The sequence below is a fragment of the Stegostoma tigrinum genome, chromosome 10 (assembly GCF_030684315.1).
Source record: "Stegostoma tigrinum isolate sSteTig4 chromosome 10, sSteTig4.hap1, whole genome shotgun sequence".
Lineage (NCBI taxonomy): Eukaryota > Metazoa > Chordata > Chondrichthyes > Orectolobiformes > Stegostomatidae > Stegostoma > Stegostoma tigrinum.
Window position 1 is genome coordinate 58,303,523 of NC_081363.1, and position 13,411 is coordinate 58,316,933.

A 13,411-nucleotide genomic window follows, 5' to 3' on the forward strand; every position below is an offset into this window, starting at 1 on the left:
CTGCATTCAGAAGTTTCCACCAAACAAACTATAGCAAGTCCTTATTTAACATTTCCTTAATTACATTTTTTCTTTAACATCGTATAGTTAATGGGTCATGTAATCTCATAAAGTGAAACCAGACGCATTTTAATAGTGTTTCTCTTGTAACTCACAGCATCCCCTATACTGAAGCTGTGTGACTTGCAGCCCCTCACCATGGCTTTTCCAATACTTGAGGCTTGACAGCCCTTCCCCAATGACATTCTGATATGACTGATAGCAGTGAGGGGCAAGGGCAGTGATGGCAGTTGCTTTAAAAAGACGTTATTGATCATAACAGCTTCAGGGCTTCTGCAGCAACTCTACAGCTGGAGGCATTGAGTGAGGGAGTGACTGAATTGTAACATATTAGCTGAAGGAGCAGCCACTGTAATTGGAACAGGAGATGAGATCATAGAATCTATTGAAGAAAGGGGCCATTCTGTATAAGAAAGTTGTATTCTTCAAACTATTTTATTCCAAAAGCAATGCCATTTAGCAATCTACAAATTTAGCAGTGTAATGTGTTTCAGTTTATAGGGTATAAAGTCTTAGTGTTTCCTTTCTAAAAAGATCCAACAAAACCTAAGTTTTTAAAATTTTTACATTGTTCTTACGGGTGTCTACATTTCATTCTGGATGACGACTTAACATTATGCTAAAGAGTGATTTTTAAAAAACATGACAGAGAAATGAAACACTTTCAGAAACCAAGGTTGGTCAAAATATATGCTCTTTATCGGTTAATCCAACATTCAAAGAAAAGCTCCAGATACTGGGCACAGTCTGAGTTACTTACTTCAGCCAGAGCTTCAGTACAACTGATGATGTCAGCTGCAATATCTTCTGGAGCTACCAACAGAAGCAATTTTTACCAGGTTCCAACTCATTATCCAGTAACACAGAATTAGAATGAAAATGTGTGCAGTCATCAGGCTAAAAAGAAATTGGAGGTCAATTGTGATTTATCAACAGTTAACAACCTGCTGACCTTGGTTAAATAGGCTCATGCATGAATAGCTGCCTCTTGGGAGAAGAAGCTGAATACAAATATGTTTCAGACAATGACAAGATCTTCTAACACAAGGAACAAAAGGAAAAATGACTCATAACTATCCGAGGCAGTATTGTGAAACCTCACAAGAAACGATAACATGGCAGTTAAACGTTTTGTAACATTTTATTTAATTGTTTTCCTTTCATAAAATAAACAACGAACAAAGCTTCACAGGTTACTCACTGTTGAATCATAGGTCTTATCAGGTTTTTTGGTCCTCATAGGCTACTTGGGTGTTCAAACATTTTCTTGCCGGTTAAGTAAAGAATTTAAGTAAAATTTACTATAACCTGTGTACAAATCGACAAATAGAAATAATGTTTGGTGTTGAAAATAAGTTTCATTCACCAGTGAACATCTGACTGGGCTTGATGATATAATCAAACCACAAAATGATCTGCAGAATCATGTTCCTGTGCCGAGGAGCCAGCACACAGATAGTCAATTGACCAACACAGGCTTTTACAGTCTAATATTCCCAATGTTACTAATTAACCAGGAACTTCAAAGAAAAGTAGAAAATCTTAGAAATGTGCAGAATCAGGCAGAATCAACAGAAATATTACTCTGCTTTCCTCATTCCCCAGATGCAGCCTTATCCGCTGAGTGTTTCCAGAAATTTTTTGCTTTTAGTTCAGCTTTCCAGCATCTGCAGTATATTACAAGTGCAATTAATAATTCAATAGCCAGAGACTTTTCCCCAGGGCAGGATTGACTGCCACGAGGGGGCATAGTTTTAAGGTGCTATGAGGAAGGTATAAAGGAGACGTCAGAGGAAGGTTCTTCACCCAGAGAGTTGTGAGCGCATGGAATAGTTTACCAGTGGTAGTCATGGAAGCGGAGTCATTAGTGGCATTTAAACGACTGCTGGACATGCACATGGACAGCAGTGAATTGAGGGGAATGTAGGTTAGGTTATTTTATTTTTGGATTAGGGTTATTCCGCGGCACAACATCGTGGGTCGAAGGGCCTGTACTGTGCTGTACTTTTCTATGTTCTATGTTCTATGTTCTAATAATGCTAAAGGTGTACAAACCCATGTTACATTGAAACAACTGGGGAAGAAAAGCACAATCAGACTCCCCAGAGACAAAGATGCAGTTTAAGTTTCCTAATTACCCAGCATTGGATGATTTTAAAAAAGAACCAATTAGATGTCCCACCAAATCAGTTATGTTTGTCAATCAAACTAGCAGAATGCGCAGGATCTGTGAACTTAATCGATTATTCTTTAACTAATACGGGTGAGCCTAACACCAACTCAAAAATTGGGGATAAATCTTACCACAAAAAAAACTGACAAAAATTTTAAAAATACTCTAGCAGTACAGAATTGCAAGTGTATTTCAAAGCTGTAGGCTCTGATTTCCTGTAAATCTAGATTTAACCTTCAGATTTGTTATTGTGTTCCAATGTTGCAGCTCTTTTCTACATCATGTACCATATCCCATGAGAAAGCCCTAAGTTTACGACTAGTGAAAAGACGTAATTGCAAATTGTGTGGTGAAATTAGAAAGGTCATTCAGAATACTTCTGAAATACAAATAAGAATAGAGGCTGCGAATTTCCTCTGAGTCTTTCCTGCCACTGTAACTTTGACAGAAACCTTGCTTAGACACGTAATTGCACTTCAATTTATTGATTTGGCAAAAAACAAACACATTTAGAATAAAACTCTTCTGTTCTCATTATAGGCATTATGTACATTGCAAGCTAATTTGTCCTTTGAGATTATGGACTAGACAATTGTCCTTGATGCAAACACCAGTATACATAACACCATTATTCAATATTTACTCTATTTATTCCAGGCTTAAATTAGAGTATTTATAGAACTTTCTCCCGATCCAACTGCACCTGCCTATTTGCCTAATGATAAAAAAAACCCTGCCCTGTAAACTCTAATAAAGTCTATTTGTCAAACACAGGAAAATACATTTTTTTTCCCAATGTAATAATTACTGTAACTACAAAATGGTTCACGTTTTAGCCATTCCACTTAATAGCTGCACAGCTAAAATGGCTTTTGCTAAAACAGGTACCTTAAATATTGGTAGGAAAGAGTTGCAGATAAAATTAAGATTGTATAATTTTTTTTAAAAAGTTATTTTGTGCCACCAGAACATTTTCTAAGCCTTCATCTTTTAATATCTTCCACCATTTCTAATATTGGACAACACATGACTGGGAGAGAATCAGAAGAACTCTTTTTGGAAAAATCTTTGTGGTGTGCTAGACGCAAAAACATTGTTTTTAATAAGTTAAACTGCTTCTGATGTTATCAAGCACACGTTTGGTCTCCCTCCCAAAGCACTCAGTCAGCGATCTCAGATTCTTAGGTTTCCACAAAACTTTGAGTCTTTATCCCGCTGGTCCTAGTCCCCAGGGTACTGCCTGTTTTCTTATAGCTCAGTGCCCCTCTTAAAACACTGCATGCCTGACAATTAATCTCACTACTGAGAAATCCAGCTCTCCTTCTTACTCTGTGGGGTCAGACCTTAATGCTAAACCTAGGGCTGGATTTTTAATCCAGGGTCAGGAACCTGATTCTAGAGGTAAGTTAGCAAAATGACACAGAAACTAAGGTCTTATTGAACAGATTAACAGAAACCAATGACTAGTCTTTCACTGAGAAGATAGCACACAGGACTCATAGAGGGCTAACATTGGCATGGACAGGCATCCCTGGCCAGCCCCACTGTTTTTATCAGACCTCTCCTGAGGCATTAATCAAGATGGTCACTGAGAGGTAAAAAACATTGAAAATAAAATAAGTACAATATCAAAATGAGGTTGAAGAACAATGGATGGAGGTGATGTCAAATGTTAGCAGTACAGAATTGGCCAAGAGGCTGTGAGTTCAATCTCATAAAAATTTAACAACCTGCTAAGATTTGAAAAAGTGAATGGTGAGTGACACTCATGTAATTCAGTATGGAGCAGGATGCAAATAAGCTGAATTCATTAGTGTTGTATGATGAATGGCTCACCATAGTCCAACTGGGATCTAAAAGGGGCTGACTGGTCTCGTATGGATGAGGAAAACCACTTGGCAGTCGAACAAAAGGAGGCTCTTATCTTTCAAAGGTGCAAGTCCCATTGGTATGATACACATTATTACTAAGGCTATGAGGGTCACTCGAGAGACAGCACATATTCTTCAAGATCCAGAGCTGTTCTTCCATCTGAGTAGGTGTGATATTATCATATTGGGTGACTCTTAATGCACTCTTCAATAGTAACCCCTTAAGAGCCTAACATTTCATACGACACCCCACACCAAGTGTTACTTCCATTAATAATATTTAAAGATTCATGTATGCAATTATATTTATAACTATCTGATTTCCCCTGGCTTCATAAACCTAAGCTATCTAGTGGTTTCACTACTCTGCCAGAATGTGTTCTCTTCCAACTAGGAAGATTGGTTGGTCTTTGGCTTAAAGACAGTTGGCCTTCATTCTGTTCTTAACAGGGTGAGCTCTGTGAGTTATTTATTTTATGATATTCCTTAATAGAAATAAAACAATCAGTTATTTCTCAGATAACTGATCCGCAATGGGATCGGGCCTCTCCTCCTTCATACAACACCTCCGGCTCTGTGAATAATATGCTCTTGCTGCTGGCCTGCACCCACTTCACCAGCCATACTTTTTCCTATTGAGATCCCACACCCATACCTGTTGTCCTTGGCCCAAGTATGTTAACCATCACGCATAGTTAGGTCTATTACAGTCACTGGGAAGATTGGATCTTCTAACAAACATTTTTACAGTCTCATGGACTGCAATGAACTTCTTTGGTAAGACTGGAAGGTGAATCTTTAGTTTCCATCCATCAGCAATTCTGATGGCAGTAAGAAAAACTGCAGCGATATGGACCGGTAATTTAGAAATCTTGTACTGCCATTCAATGAAATCACGGATGAACCAATGATCCTCAACTCCATAGTCTTACCTTTTCCCTGTAACTCTTGATTTCATTACTGATCAAAAACCTGTCTATCTCAGCCTTGAATACATTACACAACCCAACCTTAATAGCCCTGTGTGGTAAAGAACGCAACCGATTCAGTACCTTCTAAGAGAAGAAATTTCTCTTCATCTCTGCCTTAAATCTGCAACATAAATACTTGATAAGACTATTTGGCATAACTCCATTGTTCTTACAAAATTAACAGCAAGCAGCACAATAGGACATCAGAAATAAAGATAGTAGACGCTTGAACACAATGTGCCACATCTCCAAGAAAAGAAGGGCTTTGAAATGTTCTGTGGTTTACAACTGCAGAAGCTAGAATACAAAAGCATCCACTAATCGACAGAAATCTCTCAGCAATCAGTTTCCAATTCCTCAAATCACAAATATTCATAGCATTCTGAGTAACTCAGCAGAGGCCTTAAAGTACAGAAAAGAAAGTGTAGCTGCATTTTAACATCACAACAATTTAGAACACCAGCTACTAGCATAAACAAGACAAAGCCAGTACTGTACATGAAAATTTTGTTATACATTTGTTACTGTTATTTGTATAACTTTGTATCTTTAAAATCTTGAGGTATGGCCTAATTGTAATATTATTTCATCAGAAATAGACTTTGCAGCATTATACAGTTGATGCATTACAAAGCACTGGACTATACTATAGCACATCATTAAGAAATTTACTTCTAAATCATCATATGCTTTTCTTCTGTAACTTTATATATTGTAAAATGGTTCAACATGCTCAAAACAAATCACAGCATTTCTTACCTTTTAGTAAAAGTTGCTGTCAACTGGAGATGAGCATATCAGACTACAAAGCATTGAGCATTCCAAATGAGAAAGACTAAAAATTCTGTGGTAGCAGCTCCATTTACCTTGATATCTCAAGTCCGATTTTTGGCCATATTGTCAGTGCAATCACAAATGTACATGTAAAGATTGAAATTGGGATAAGACAGCAAGCTTGATAGAACAGTTTTTTTTTAAGATAAAGAGCACGAAGAGTAGAAAACAAGAAGAGAATGAGTTGAGAGGGTAAATAGCTTGTTGTTAATATTGAACAATGTCAGACCTATTGTCAAGCAAACTGCAGAACAAATCATAGGATCCATTTCATTTCAGTTTATGTTAAAGAGCAGTTGCAAACATGACAATCTTGTAAAAGATAAAAGTGTTCAGTTATGTTAGAACTAATTTTACTAAGCCTAGATATGATTTAGCTAAAGCCATCTGGAAATACTATGATGCTAAACCAGTGACAGATCTGTGGTAGATATTAATAGAGATAATGATGGTTTGGAGAAAGTATAATCCCTTCACAAAAAGAGGATGATTAACAAATTAAAAATTAACAATGATTAACAAAGGTGCTCAAAGGATATGACAAAGATTTAAAAAAGAAAGTTTCTGAAAAATACTCAAAAGGCTCAATACTCCTCAAAACCTGGAGATGTAAATAAAGTAAATGAGGGACAATTAGAATGGAAAGTGGGAAAGCAAAGAGACAGAATTAATAAATATTGCCAAGAATAATCAAGAGGCGAAGTAAAGAAAGAGTAGGACCTATTAGCGACCATAAGGTAATCCATGTGCAGAGACAGAAGTTTGGTTCTTTATGTATACTTTGCACCACTTTTTCAAAAGAGAGGATAATACAGACATTCTGAAAAAAGGAGAGAAAAATATTGCATTCATTTACACAGTGACAGAGGAAGTATTAATGGATTTAGCATTTTTATCATGGATAAGCTCCAATCTAGGTGAAGCGTACTTCAAACCTATTAGGAGAAGTAAGAGAAGAAATAACTGATGCATTAATTATCATTCTCCAATCCCTCTGATAAAATACACAATATCAATAGACTGATGGACAGCTAATCTTGTACGATTGCTTATAAATGGAGGAAGATGTGGTCAGCTGACCCATGATCCCTAGGATTGTTACTGAAATACTGACTTCCTTTTCATGAGCTTGGATAAAATCTGAAAATGTGAAAGCCAAGTTTAAATTTGGTCAATTTACAAACTGCAGAACTGGAACAGAGTATTCATGCAGAGATAATAGGAACTGCCGATGCTGGAGAATCTGAGATAACACGTGTTATCTCAGAGTATTCATGCAGTCAGGAGATAGTAAGAACTGCAGATGCTGAAGTCAGACTCAATACAGTGTGAAGCTGGAGCAACACAACAGTCCAGGCAGCATCAGAGGAGCAGGAAAGTTGATGTTTCAGGTTTATACCCTTCATCAGGCCTGACCAGACCCAGGCAGACCACCTCGGTGAGACAACCCGAAACTAGAACCAACCCTGGAAGAGATGGAAAGCCCAAATTCACAACAACAGATTCTGAAACATCAGCCAACCCTCAAAGACCATGGAACAGCCTGTCCCAGCCTTATTGAATGGGTATCACCAGTCCATTCAGACAAACAGTTCAAATACAGTGGTAGGGACGAGTGGATAGAATCTTTAGAGGCATTTGCTATAAGTGGATAGCTAGAGCAGATTTGAGACTATTTACTTAGCGATTTAATACTATTTACTGAAGAATCCTGTGAAGAGATTGATAGAGTTTGATTAAGTTTAATTAAAGTACAATAGCAGACTCAAAAATTACTTTGTTCTTGATAAGATGCTCAATTAAGTTGTGTTGGACCTTCCCCATCACTTATTCCCTTTGTCTGTCTCATCACGTAACACGCCTGAGTTAAAAAGAGTTACTGCAAACTGGTCAATGTTAGTCAAGGTATGTTAACCGATCTTTTCACTTTATAACAAAAGTATAGATTGAGTAAGTACAAGCCAAGCAGCCTAATCTCAATGATGGGAAAATTATTGGAACAATTTAAGTGTCAGGATTTTTAAAGCAAGGTCACTTTGAGCGAACATAAATGAAGAGTTAAAAAGAGGGTTAATAAGATAGTGCTTTTGATGTGGTTCTTATGCATTTTAGCAAAGCTTTTTATAACGTCTGGCATGATAGAAAAGTCACAAAAATAAAAGCCCTTGAAATCCAAGACAACATGGCAAGACATGAAGTAAAATGTAAAGGTTAATGGATGTTTTGTGGCTGGAAGTCTGTTCCAGTGGGGTGCTGCAGGACTCAGTATTAAGCCCCTTTCTTTTTTTGCTATGTATTAAATAATGGAGATGAAGGTGTGGTGTATGATTAAGAAATTTGCAGATGATACAAAGGTTGGCCATGTGTGGTTGTGTGCGTGGAGATTGTGAACTTGATATTTCTACAGCTATGCTTTGGTTTTGCAAGAAGATGATCCAAACAATTGAAAAAGTTTATTGAAGGAGTTCAGATAAAGAAATCTCAGGAGAATCTGTGTCATCAAGACTGTCATGAATCTAGCTAAAGAAGATCCACAGGAAATTGTAACTGGAAGACCCTGTCTCTCTGGGGCACTGGAGAACTGGCTTCATCAAGTGAGTGCCAGATGTTGAGTTGGAAAGATTGCGAGTTGTGTGAGTAGTGATATAATGCTTGTAATCTTGTTTTATTGTCTTTGTTGTAACTGCTATTCCATGTATAACATAGTTTGTAATTACCACAATTTGCCTGTTCATTGATGTTTAATTTAGTTGCATTCTAACTTGTATTGAAGTAAAAGCTACATAGTGGAACCTTGTCAGTAATTTCTTCACTTCATGGAAAATTTGGTTACTTGCATTTATGGTTTCCCAGAGGGGATTGTCATAAAATAAACATGAAGTTGCCATAGTCACAGAGGACCATAGGCTGCTGTGCCATCGAAGAGAGAGATGACTGGTGGTGGTAAAAACTGAGGGTCACCAGGGCAGAGACAAGGGGAGAGTTGGAGATGGAAAGTTCTTTATAGTAACCTCGGCCAGTGCAAAAATTATACCCACATTTTGGCATCACGTGTTACCATCATAACAAAATCAGGGGCTGGACTCTGGGATCTGATCTAGCAGCTCAAGAATGAAAGGATCAGTGCTATTGATGATCAATACAACTGGCTAGAATTGAAAAATAAACACAACTAAGAAAGATTGACAGAGAAATGAAGAAATTAGTGAGAAAAGAGAGCGATAAGGAAAGACTGGGAAAAGGGAAGAAAGAGAGCGTGAAAACAAGGGAGAGATGAGGAAACTTGAAATGCAGCATGAATTCCATTTGTGCACACTTGTGTTGGCAAGAAGAAGTGATTGATGACTTAGAGAGGACTCCTATTCAATTTGATTTGGTGAACAACTTTTACTTGGTCCTGAAATTTATTGAGGATGGAGTAAAGATGTACTTCCTGTCATTTGAGAAAATTGCCATGAATGTGAATTGGCTGAAACAATAATGAACTGTGCTCCTGCAAAATGTTTGATAGGTGTTCTTGTTGGTGGGTGACAAAGTTGTCTGCAAAGGAGATGCTGAGCAAAAAGCATTGATTCAGAGTTTTGATTGATATTGTTTACCTGTTTTTTTTTCAACACTATTTGAATTGTAGCTTAGTAACTGACTTGTTCCTGTGGATGTCATTCTACTTTAGATGTTGAAATGTTGATTTCTTGGTCAGGAAACAATTTGGTTGTAGATTGGGTACCTTTGTCTCCAGAGCTTCCAGAAAATCTGACTGAAGCTGTTGGAACTGAAGCTGAGATAGCCAAGCAGCTTTGAAGAATCCATGACTATCTGTAAATTTACTGTGAAAATTAACGTTTGAACTAAACATGTGCTCACACATAAGACGTTGAGGCTACTTACTTTAAAATTACTTTGGACCATTTAGCAAAAGTGGAAAAGTTAATGCTGCTCTGAGACAATGTAATTGAAAATGTAGAAACAATAGCTGCAAGATGTGGCAAAGCAGACAGCAACAGAGGGAAAACATTCTTTAAAGAAAAGTGGAACACTGAGATCAGTGCTGACACTATGGAGCTGCCAGGATGAAGGTATGCTCCAGGACATAAATTCAAAATAAAAAATGACAAGGCAACTGCTCGTGTTAATTGGACGAAACTCAAATACGTGAGAGGACAAAAAGTGAAATTTTGAAGGAAATTCAGGAAATTAAGTAAGGCGTGTCAAAAATCAACAGAATCAAAACAAAGTTCTTAAAGCAGCTAAAATAAAACAGGAGTTTAAAACTGAAGACAGTAATTTAAAGTGAAAAGTCTGATGACAATATAATGTCCAGCATTAAGCAAGAACAGTGAATGTTGTTAAATCCAGAGAGTAAGAAATAATACGACAGGAGATTTAACCCTGGATTCCAGTTTACAGCAACCATTTGGTTTGCCAGATCGTGTTTCAGCAATGTTGGATGGTGCAACAATTTACATAAAGAGTTGTGGGTGTTGCCAGTTGAAACAATGAGTTTAATCCCATGTTTTTGTCGTTAAGCAGTTTTGTTGAGCTTCATGGAGAGTATATCTCCGCGAGACATAGCACGATCTCTCTCCATATCTTATCACCTTGATCTTATTAACTATCTACCCTACTCCTATACTCCTCGCTCACCTGGTTTGAGCCTCATTCTACCACTTACTGTGCACAGAACTCCCCATCTCATCACTGCGGAGATATCCTGGTACTGACTGACATCTCTCATACTGGCGGTATCTTTAAAAGGCTGCTGTGCACATGAACAAGCACTGTCAGTCTGGAACTGTCTTGCACAAACATTTGCAGGACAATTTGCCCCAGATGGCAAACAAGGGGAAACTGGCACCTCTTTGGGCAGGGAGCTGGAAGTCCTGATAGATAGGTGGAGGAAATGCTGGTCATACTCTTCTCTCAGGACCAACAGAGCAGGTCATTACACCAAACCACGTCAGCCTTGTCTGAGATTGCCTTCTGGGTCATGCGGACTCTGTTGTCCAGAGGACTGCACAGCACTGTAGAAAGAAGGTTAATGTCCTTCTTCACTTCACCAGCATAAGTCCTTTTCCCTGTGTCAGCATCACGCTATCCCTCTGTCTACACCACCTCCTAACAAGGCTCATGCTCCACCACTCTCACCATTGCCTGTAATATCTTCCTTCATTCGCTGTCACATATCCCAACCTCTGTCAGCACTGACACTGAATTCTCTCAGTGCTTCCTACAAACTTCACCAGGGACACCGATCCAGCTGGAGCAGCACAAAGGTTGTGTCACCCACTTTTATCTTCGTTTACACCTTGCACCCCCCCCCTCACTCCAGGAGGAAACATAGTCCACAATAGGGGGGAAAGGGGCAGGATGGGTGATGGGTAGGCCAACATTCAGTTCCTCATGCCTTATGAGAGGATCCTGACTCTGACCACCATGAGTGCCTAACTGATTGTGTCCAAGGCCCTGGCCTGGTTTTGTAGGTTTCCTTTAACTTGCTTTGTCAGCATCCCTTAACCAAAGGCCACCTCCTTGACTAAGGAAAGCAGTAAACATCATGGCAATACAGGAAGCCCTATATTTCTGGCCGAGCAGCAAGGTTTAAAAATGCGAGACAATGCAGTTTAGGGATGCTCTGACCATTTAGATAAGGCTCAGCATGAATGAGTACCATAAGGCTAAGTAATGCACCTGGAGCATGAGCTGGGCATATGTCACTATGCAGCCAGTGTCCTTGTTGCAGCATCAAATGATTGTTGCTGTTATGCCCCATGGTGAGCATTGAAGTGCAAAAATGTACTGTTAGTGGATCAGAGATTTCATTAGGGGCTTTTAAAGGCTGCCACATATCGGATGTTATTGTCATTGGATCTGGCATGTATGTGGTTGGTGCCTACAGAGTATGTATGAGATGTGCAAGCCAATGCAGGCATGAGGAAGCTAAGGTGCCAAGTTTAACTAGGCAGGCACAAAATAGAGCTGCAGCAATGGAATAGAGAAGGCACATTTACAAAAAGCTCATGAGATTCAGTTATAAAGGGCAGAACACTGAAGATAAGGTTATGTAGGGATTGTGAGTGGTTAATTTTATAACTGTCCTTTAATTTTGCCAGAGCCAACCAGAATCAGTAAATGAGGTTATTTGAAGGAGTCAGATAAAACAGCCCAAATGGTAGTGCCATCAACCCTGTGGTAAAACTAGCAAAGGAGTTTCTACAAGAGTGTGCTATTTGGTTGACAGCACTGTCTGGGTGATTTGGATACCATGAAGCTAACATTGCAGGTGACCCAAAAATCGAATCTTTTGAAATAGAATGGGAGAGATTCTGTATTCCAGAGACTGAATCAGAAAGACAGTGAGGTTAGACAGTGAGATGCAATATTTTCTGAGAAGTGATACAAATGCTTGTAATTTCATGAGACAGTCTTTGTTATATCTGCTATTCCATGTGTAATTTATTGCTTGTTTATCCTGTTAACTTGTGTTTAATTTACAGTGATTCTGATAAAGTAAACTCTACCAGAACAAGGATCTTATTGATGACCTCTTCATTTCACTTGATAACCTGGAACAAGAGGTCATAGTTCCAGGTTAAGGAGCAGCGAATTCAAAACAAACAAGAGGAGAAATTACTTCTTTACAACTGTTGTGAATCCATGGAATTCACTGCTCCAGAATATGGTGGCTGTTGGGATAGTGAGTAAATTTAAGAAGGAGATAGATATATTTTTAATTATGGGTTGAAGGGTTATGTGGTCCAGCAAAAGTTTATAAAACACTGGAGTAGAGTAAACCAAAATTAGGAGGTTTTTTTTGAAATATGTGATGGGAGGTTTAGAAGGATTTTAAAGGGAATAGTTTCCAAATAGAAAATGATGGAGACTGGAACAATCTCCTTGAAGGAATGGTAAGGGCAGAAACCCTTTTAAAAACATACTTGGATATTTACATTTGGGCCGACAGCTGGTAAGTGGGACTCGACTGGATGTCTCTCTATTGTTAGGCGTAGATATGATGAGCTGAATAGTTTTCTCCATGTTGTAATTTTCTATGATTTCAGAGCAATATTCTACAAAGGAGTGAAATGAAATTATGCATTTCTTGTATGTAAGTTTTTAAAAATTCATTCATGGGATGTAGGCATTGCTGGCTGGGCTAGCACTTCTGTCCATCATGAATTGTATCATTTAAGTGATAAATTAGCTGATCATTTATTTACCTCATACAATACAATATTACATTATTCTTCATGACATAATTTAACTTTATTCTGTAAAATAGAGTATTATTGGGATGTAAGTTAGGATCAATCAATCAGGATTTTTCAATAGATCTTTTCAAAGCGGTTAAATGGCCAATATAAAATAAATGCAGCTTTAAGTAGTTGCTAATATGTGTCAGTGGTTTTCCAACTAAATAATACCAGCCAATTAAATTGACAATTGTGAAGTCAACGTCTATAAACCAGTCAAACCTGCATACCATGCCCGTCATTGTTTCACTT

General features: G+C 38.2%; 1 long non-coding RNA gene across 1 annotated transcript in view; it reads left to right on the forward strand.

Annotated features, from left to right (window-relative positions):
* LOC125455780 (uncharacterized) overlaps positions 1–13,411 on the forward strand; it is a 42,718-nt gene that overhangs the window by 499 nt on the left and 28,808 nt on the right. The gene's annotated exons all lie outside the window — the stretch shown is intronic.